The sequence below is a fragment of the Octopus bimaculoides genome, chromosome 25 (genome assembly GCF_001194135.2).
Source record: "Octopus bimaculoides isolate UCB-OBI-ISO-001 chromosome 25, ASM119413v2, whole genome shotgun sequence".
NCBI classification, from domain to species: domain Eukaryota; kingdom Metazoa; phylum Mollusca; class Cephalopoda; order Octopoda; family Octopodidae; genus Octopus; species Octopus bimaculoides.
The window spans coordinates 30,212,486-30,220,695 of NC_069005.1; the positions used below are offsets into that span (position 1 = coordinate 30,212,486).

An 8,210-nucleotide genomic window follows, 5' to 3' on the forward strand; every position below is an offset into this window, starting at 1 on the left:
TGAGTGGATTTGGTAGACGGAAACTGAAAGAAGCCTGTTGTATATATGTATATATATGTATAGTGTATATGTTTGTGTGTCTGTGTTTGTCCCTCCACCATCGCTTGATAACCGATGCTGGTGTGTTTACGCCCCCGTAACTTAGCGGTTCGGCAAAAAGAGACCAATAGAATAAGTACTAGGCTTACAAAGAATAAGTCCTGGGGTCGATTAGCTCGACTAAAGGTGGTGCTCCAGCATGGCCACAGTCAAATGACTGAAACAAGTAAAAGAGTATATATATATGTGTATATAATAGAATAAGAAATAGAAAGTCCTTGGTACAGTATTATATAGTTGAAAAAATATATAATATCAACATTAACAATGCAAACTTCACCACACACACACACACACACATAAACATTCACAAAAAATGACTGCATGAGTAAATTAAAAAACATTCCTGGCCGAATCTGGACCTACAATCCTGAAATTTGGGATTCCCAAGTTTTCATTACCACAATTGTTTTCGGTGATTTGTTTTACATTTTATTTTGTGACAAATTTTTTGGTATGATAACAATTTTTGTAAGTTGGAAATAAATTTTGGGAATAATCGAAATTAATTGCAAAATCCAGTGATTATTTTCAGCCGTCTTCTTTTATGTGATTTTTTGCAACAAATATGACCATTATTGGGATATGACTCTTGGCGACGCAGTAACAACAAATTCTTCAAAACAAGTCAGAGATCTGTTTGCAGATCTTCCCATTTGGGGTCAGCAGCTTAAAAGCTATATACTTCAGCAATGTAACTACACATGTACTGTAGGTGATTTCTTTTCCTACTTCGGACATTTACCTTTCTCCTTTTTGACAAAGAGTTATGCCTGAAATGTTAAAATCTCCCTCTTTTTACTGAGCATCAAACTAACACATTCTTTGTCCTTGAGCAAGACACTTTATTTCACGGTGTTCCAGTCCATTCAGCTGAAAAAAATTAGCAGTACCTGTATTTCAAAGAGCCATGTCTTTGAGAAGTATGTGAAGGAGTATGCAAGTCTGTGGAGTACTCAGCCACTTGCACATTAATCTCACAAGCAAGCTGGAACTCTCATTGTCGTAAGCAATGGAGTCCAGTTTTGTGTGTGTGTGTGTGTGTGTGTGTGTGTGTGTGTGTATATATATATGTATATACATATACATATATATATACATGAGGGAAAATAAAAAAATCATCTGCACTTTTGCCATAGCATATCTTTATTATTGTCGTATATATGTGTGTGTGAGTGTGTATACATATATGTATGCATGCATACACACTCACACACACACACACATATATTTCATTGAGAACTTTAAACATGAATGCAATTTATATGTCTTTATAAATGATGAAAGGATGAATTACCAAATCCTTTAATACACAAACTGTCTGCCTATCTGAGGTTTTTCACACTCAAACACTGTATACTTGTCATGATTGAGAAAGCAATTTTATGTCTTGCATTCGGCTTCACTCAACCTTAATTATCCTCCTTACATTATCGCAGCTTTCATCTGTCATTCTTAAGCATATTATTTGTACAGGGTGTCCTAGAATTAACTATCTGTTTCATTGAAATAGGGCAAATTTAAAAAACAAAAAACTGACAGAATTTGTTTGGTTATTACTTAATTACGATACCAAAACAAATAGATTTATAAATCTTATGTCAAAACTTCATTGAAAATTTTCAACATGGGCTCCATCTGTATCCCTGCAAATTCTAAATCTATCCTTAGCATTGCGAAACACATTTTGAAGCATTTCAGGAATTCTCTCCTGCGCTGCTTACTGAATGTGTTCTTTAAGTTCAGCTAAACTATTGCTCCATTCTGGGGGTTGGAGGTAGAGAAAATGATTGCAGCCAAATTAGTAAAAAAAAAAAAAATGTCATGGACAGTTAAGCTGGATCGAAAAGGAATGAAAATAAAATTGTAAAAAATATAAAAACTATACACTTTTAACACATATTAAACATGATAAACATAAATAAAAGTGAGTTTTCAAAAAAAATCATCCAATTTCACTGAAATAGGAAGTTAATTCTAGGACACCCTGTACTCTCCTCATGCACTATATATATCACTATTATTTCAGTATACAAAATTGGAGCAGTGTTTAATTAGCGAATAGACTGAAATGCATCTGATGCTCTCGTTAGCCTCTGCTGGTATGCATCTTCTCTCTCCGATATTTATTGTGTTGTAACTCAGTAAATCCATAAGAGATGTTTTATCCATAGAGATACTGCAATAACTTGTCTACTGACAGTGTGGATGCATTAAGTACAATACATATAACTACATGTTGTTGTTGGCACTCCGTCGCTTACGACGTCGAGGGTCCCAGTTGATCCGATCAACGGAACAGCCTGCTCGTGAAATTAACATGCAAGTGGCTGAGCACTCCACAGACACGTGTACCCTTAACGTAGTTCTCGGGGATATTCAGCGTGACACACAGTGTGACAAGGCTGACCCTTTGAATTACAGGCACAACAGAAACAGGAAGAAAGAGTGAGAGAAAGTTGTGGTGGAAGAGTACAGTAGGGTTCGCCACCATCCCCTGCTGGAGCCTTGTGGAGCTTTAGGTGTTTTCGCTCAATAAACACTCACAACGCCCGGTCTGGGAATCGAAACCGCGATCCTATGACCGCGAGTCCGCTGCCCTAACCACTGGGCCATTGCACCTCTACATATATAGCTACATATAACTATTTTAACTAAATACTACTTCAAGTGCACTTATCAGATTTTTAATCAGCCCAGCAGCTATTTACAACAACAATGAATGTTTTATTCAGTTTTTTTTTATTTTTTTTTTAGTGAAGGCATATGGCTCAGTGGTTAGAGCGTTGAGGTGGTGAGTTTGATTCCTGGACTGGGCTGTGTGTTGTGTTCTTGAGCAAGTCACTTTATTTCACATTGCTTCAGTTCACTCAGTTGTAGAAATGAGTTGCAATGTCACTGGTGCCAAGCTGCTGAAATGTGAAGTTTATGGTATTGATTACTTAAACAGCATGCACATGTCACAGAAATGGTTAAAAAAACTCTGTTCTGGAGATTGACCCAATTTGCTGACTTTTCTGGTGGCATGCAGGTGTTGATGAATGGTTGAACGACCAAATCCAAGGTTCTCTGCTGGAACCTACTTCCCTGACAGCCACGCCTGCGCCTATATATATATATATGTGTGTGTGAGCGCGCGAGCGAGGGGCAGAGGGTGTGGCTGCACTGGCACCCACCGCAGCACATAAATACATAATGCCGATAAGGATTATTACGTCTCTTCGTAAAGGCTTTTGAAATGTGCTAACATTATTAGTGCAAGCTGAGTTATGTACCTTGATACAAGGTACATAACTCTACAGTTCTTATTTTGTAAAATAAAACTGACAGCTTAGCATTAATATGCGGTAACCAAACCTGTATCACTTCCGTACGGAGGTTATTAATAATTAATTTTTTATTACAGCTATAAGCATTTCGAACCTAATTATTCAAAAGGAAACAAGTAACTTGTATAGTCATGACACAGTAACCTCCCTTGTACTGCGAATGTGTATCGCGCGCATACAAGAAAAACAAAAATGAAAAGGAAAAAAACAGAATGGTCACAACTTAAATTGCCTCCTGATTACACGTTTGTTTGACCAGAGATGACCTGGGGTCAAACAGTAATTCTTTTTTCTCTTTCTTCTGTAGGCTGATAACCTGTCATTTTGGGGAGTGGTGGTGGTGGTGGTGGGGGGTCTAGTTTCAATTACATTGACCCCCCCCCTCTTCCCCTAGTGCTCAACTGGTACTTCTTTTATTGATATCCAAAAAAAGACGAAAGGTAAAGTCTTTCGAAATCTGAAGGTAAAGAACCGGATGAAATGCTGCTAAGCATTTTGTCCGATATGCTAACGATTCTGCCAGCTCACCACCTAATAATAATGATAATAATTATAATTTCAAATTCTGGCACAAGGCCAGCAATTTCGGAGGAGGGAGAAAACGGAATACATCGTCCCTAGTGTTCAGTTAGTACTTATTATATCGATCCCGAAAGGATGAAAGGCAAATCGACCTCGACAGAATTTGAACACAGAACGCAAACAGTCGAACAAAGTGCTGCTTGGCATTTTGTTCAGTGCGCTAATCATTCCGACAGCTCGCCTGCTGTTCAACAGGAATTAAAAGAAAAATTGACGTTTAGTAAATGGTCCTCCGTCAGTTTCGACAATGACTACTCGGTTGTTCAATCAACTGAACTTCATGCTTATTGAAATCACGCATATGTGGCTGAGTACTCTGCAGTACTTTTCAGGTACTTCTTAAGAAGAATCAGTGTGACACTGTGTATAAAAGCTTCGCCTTTGAAATACAGGTACAGTCGGGGCCAGATTTATGTTTGCACCAATATGGGCTATAGCTCAGCCCCCACCCCATCTCCTCCAAGATTGGGGGCCCAAAGCATTGGAGGAGTCACCTTTACCTCATAGAAGCCTAAATATTGGAGCTAAAAATTAAAAAAATATATTGACGGCAATCAAATTAATAATGCATCCGAATGCATCCAGCGGTTCTTGAGATATCTTGTCCACGGACAAACAAATAAACGAACACGACTGAAAACAATACCTCCGCCTTCGCGAAGGCGGAGGTAATAACGTATTTAGTTAGTTATTAGCGAAGGAAGCAATATAAGTATCGAATAGAAATCACTATATCCTATGATGTAACTGTACAGTAAGAAAACTACAATCCTGCGATATGAGAAAACATCTCGTATAGTACTAAAAAGCATCATGATAAAGCATCTCGTATAATACTAAAAAAGAACCCTCGCAGGTAAAAGACCCATAGGAGATGCTTTCTCAAGGCGAATATTGCAGTATTACGATGTTCTTGCAGCACATCTACGTTAAGTAGGATACAAAAATTGCTCGCGTATTTAGAGGTGTGCAGTTAAGGGAGGCAACTCTGTGAGCAGTTATAAGTGTGTCACTCTCTAGTGCAAACAAAGATGGCTGCCGCACCGTGTCGTCGAATTCTGGCTCAGGTGAAGGACAAGTTACACAAGACTTCTGTACCGGTTCGGACTTCTGTCACCACGACGACCGGAGCGATGCTGAACAAACCGCCGGTGACTAAATTCAGTATGATCAAAATCATGTCGACAGTTGTGCCGTTTCTCTATTTGGGAGCGAGTGTCAGTCGGAAAGGCGCCGCTTTCTTGGAAGAGAACGATATCTTCGTTCCCGACGACGACGACGACGATTAAAGGAGAAACAGCGACAACAATCACAACAATAATAATAGTAACAGCAGCAATTAATAATAATAATAATAACAACTGAAACAGACTGACGTGGTGATGGTGGAGAGATGGCGTTTGAAACACACCTTTACAAGCCAGAAGAGCAGGGAATGAGGACTAGCAACGGAAGGCATCTAGGCATTCTGTTGCTAGACAGATAAGTAATTTTCTACTTCAGGCAAGAAGTAGAAAAAAAAAAGAAGCCTTAGTGTTACTTTAGTTTATAAAACGTAAATTGCTAACCCTCACTCATGTATATATATATATCAATATATTTGCTTTTTTTGTCTTCCTTCTATACTTGGTAGAATGAGCACACGCACCTTTATAAAAACTTTGTTCGTTTCGTAAATATATACCTGTAAATATATATATATATATATATATATATAGGCGTGCCCACACACAAAAGGCATTTATTTTTTTTTCAGTTGGCAGTGGCTTGTGGCTTGACTAGTTTCCAAAAGTAGTCGTGCCACTTTCACCGTGGTCTCTTATTGAATGTCTGTAATTAAAAACGATACATTCATGCAAATGTGTGTGTTTGTGTGTGTTGTGATGGAAGCAAAATGGATGATGCTTCGATCAAAAGACTCGATCAACAACAACAAAAACAGCAGCAGCGGGGAAAAGAAGAAAATACAGGATGGCCACGACTGGATCGAGATCGAACTGGAACTCTACAACAACAACAATGGAAGAAGCCACACTCGACATGACAACTTCTCGTTTAAACTTGTGTAACTTAGTATTTTTTTTCTTTTTATATGAACGATACTTTTCTTAGTGACATCTTCATTGTATTGTGAACACGCATATAGACACGTGAGAAAATACCTTTATAATAATAATATAATTATATATAATATATATATATATATGGCTGCGTTTTTTTTTGTATCCGTTATTTCGTAGCAAGGTCGTGCTTGGCTGTAAAAAAATTAGCTAATCTTGCAAAAACTACCTGTGCATGCATATAACTGCACACATACATACGTACATACATACATATATATATATATATATATATATATATACACAGACACAGACACACATACATATAAAATGTATGTGTGTTTACTGTTATGTAATATATAAATTTATAATGTGGTTGTGTAGAATAACAACTGTTATATATAATTTTTGTATCTTTCTGAAAACAAAAGTATTGTCTCTCTCTCTCTCTCTCTCTCTCTCTCTCTCTCTCTATATATATATATATATATATATATATCCCCACGTTAGTAGTGTGTACATTCTAGAACTTCTAGAAAGCTTTCTTTTTTCCTTATTATTTGTTGTTTCTGTTTTTCAAATTTATTTTTCAACTTTATCTTTCCTTCTTTTTGTTTTTTACAGCTGATAAATATAAATATTTATCCCGGTTGCATAGTAACCATTTTTTTCTTAATCCATTGATATCTGTGTTTACTTTTTAATCTACCACACCCCCTCCCCCATCGAAAGCTCTTTCAATCACCGTCTAATCTCTCTGGTTGTCTGTCTCTTTTTTAATTTTTTTATCTCTCTCTCTCTAAATATATATTTATATATATACGCCTGTCTTTCTCTGTGCGTGTCTGTCTTTATCTCTTTTTACTATCTGTCTGTCTGTGTGTGTGTCTCTCTCTCTCTCTCTCTAGACCAATAATTCTTAGAATACAATGCCCCTGTCTTGTCTTCTATGAAGCATGTCACGTGCTATCTGTTTACCATTATGTAACAGTATTAGTGATAATTATTTACTATAATTATACTGATTACAGCGATGACGATGCTGTTGGTATTTCGCAGCCAGCAATCGCAGATTCTCAAATACACCTTAATTAGTTATGTATCTCACACTAATTAACCCCACCACCACACACACACACACTGCAACACTCAGCATATCAAAATACACGGTTTGTGTGTCGGGTCGCTCAACTGTGAAATGTCTCACTACTACCATCACTGTTTTTATCACCTACTTTTTTTTTTTCCTTTTTATATGAAATAACCTATTTTCCCCTATCTCAGCTTTATACCACTAACGACCTTGGGGAAAGTTTGAATGCCACAACTTCCAATTTCTGCTCCTTTGATTCCTTTTTTGTTTTCTTCTTGAGGATGGCAGTGAAATCTTTGGCACTTTGCCAAAACTTGATGATGAGGAATACAGGGGAACCCTCACACTATCCCCCAAATCAATTGACTGACGGGGGGGAGAGCATTTCAGCCTACATATTTGTGACATTTTGCCAATGTTAAGAAAGTATTATTATTGAGACACTGGATGAATGAATACACACATATTTAACAATACAACACACATATATACACATCACACACATAAAAATAATATATTAAATATGGCATCTATATGTGTGTGTGTATACATATAAACGTGTGTATGTATGTTTGTTTTTATGTCAAGTTCTAATGAAATCAATTTTACATTAAACTGAAGGAATACTTCATATTTTTTGTTGAGTCTATATGTATTTATTCTCTAACAAGAATAGTGTTGATAAGACATTGAAGTTTTGGCCTGCTTGGCATTCATTGGACTGTCTGATAAAGGCTAAGCAGACCAAAACTTCAAAATCACCATCAACACTATTGTTAAAGATAAAACTATATATATATACCGGAGTAAGCACATAAAATGTGAAACAAGGTGGAAAAAAGAGTACTCAAATACCAGAGGTAGAGTAATATGCTTTATTTAAAAGCAGCAGAAATATAACAAAAGACTGTTACTCTACCTCTGGTATTTGAGTACTCTTTTTTCCACCTTGTTGCACATTTCATGTGCTTACTCCGGTATATATATATATATATAACCCCCTTTTACTCGCACCCACTTATTACACTTGGTATAACACTAGTGTAA

The 8,210-nt window shown here is 36.8% G+C and overlaps 1 protein-coding gene across 1 annotated transcript in view; it reads right to left on the reverse strand.

The window, feature by feature from the left end:
* The window catches only part of LOC106880787 (scoloptoxin SSD14), an 83,882-nt gene that overhangs the window by 57,339 nt on the left and 18,333 nt on the right, over positions 1-8,210 (reverse strand). The gene's annotated exons all lie outside the window — the stretch shown is intronic.